Source organism: Penaeus monodon, chromosome 20, assembly GCF_015228065.2.
Source record: "Penaeus monodon isolate SGIC_2016 chromosome 20, NSTDA_Pmon_1, whole genome shotgun sequence".
In the NCBI taxonomy this organism is placed as follows: Eukaryota; Metazoa; Arthropoda; class Malacostraca; order Decapoda; family Penaeidae; genus Penaeus; species Penaeus monodon.
The window spans coordinates 17,418,552-17,419,905 of NC_051405.1; the positions used below are offsets into that span (position 1 = coordinate 17,418,552).

A 1,354-nucleotide genomic window follows, 5' to 3' on the forward strand; every position below is an offset into this window, starting at 1 on the left:
GAGGCAGAGAAAATATTTTCAGAATTTTTAATTTTTGTAAATATTTTAAGATATATTTTTAGACCTTTTTCCTTCAAGGAGCTAGGATCAATAGTTATTAGTTACAAAGTTGTCTTTTAATCAGAACTAAAGAAATATTTAAAGTATTTTTGCTTCTATTTTTGGCTATATGTAAGAACTTGATTGCCATTTTTTGTACCTATAGCAGATGAACTGTGAGACTAAAATAGCTTTGTAGTCTGCAAATGTAAACAATCATAGAGATGCAAAAGTAGACATTAGCAAACAATTTCCTGTAACTTTTTCACTTGTAGATTAGAAACCTTGTTTTGCATGGAAAGTGTGTGTATTTTTTAGAGATGATAGATCCATACATTAAATTATGATTAGAATTTCACTCCCATTTCAGCACATAGTGTTCTTTGGCAATTTTTTTTTCTAGTTTCTGTCTAGTAAGAATATACATTACTGCACAGTGTAGAGTAGTCTCTTATTATGCTCTCTAGAAATACAATTATGTGGCAGTTAGCACTCTTGCATGGGCATTGCCTTTAGTAAAAGAAATATCTAGAAGCCTGAAGCTGTATTTTCCTAAGAGGTAATTAGGTTTGCATATTCGACAAAAATATTATTTGATTTTTTCTTGTATAGAATTTTCCTGTATTTTTACCTTTACAAATTTGATCATGTATGTTACAAATGACGTCTGTTTAAAGAAATGTCCAGCTACAGGCCAGAAAGTAACTTAAATATTGGGTTTCAACTTTAATCTTCTTCAGTGAAGGTTCCATGTGATGTCACACTTTTAACCAAGCTGTCTTCCCCTTGCAGGAAACATTTTTGAAACTCAAATATTGGAATGTCAACCAATTGTACAGTCAAATTCCTTGCAATTTCCCTCTGCATCTTTTGTTTAGAGAAAAGCCAGAAATCACAATGAGCTATTCTTAGACCTGAGGAATTCTGTGCAGGTTGTCTCTTCTGCCAGACTGTAGCATAAAATGGTAGAGAACCTCTTGGTAATGCTGTTTATTACTAGTATAGCATTCTTCTCCATATTTATGATGCAGTACATCATTGACTAACCTTGGTTTCTCAGTCCTACCCAAGCCAAGACCAGTGTTTGTGGTGTTCATGAAGTCAGGGTAGCCTGGTGGCTAATGGTAAAGGTCTTGCTACTTAATTGAAAGATACTTGGGCACAAATTTTAAAATGGCTTGTATAGAACCATTATTAAATTCTTCATCATCAGCATTTCTTGGACAATCATCTGATAATGTTCCATAAACAAGTGCTTAGTCAGTATACATGTCATATCAACTGTGGCTGCACAAGCCAAATTGTCAATCAGTCA

At 33.4% G+C, this 1,354-nt stretch overlaps 1 protein-coding gene across 1 annotated transcript in view; it reads left to right on the forward strand.

Moving 5' to 3' along the window:
* LOC119585662 (fumarate hydratase, mitochondrial-like) overlaps positions 1–1,354 on the forward strand; it is a 15,606-nt gene that overhangs the window by 6,540 nt on the left and 7,712 nt on the right.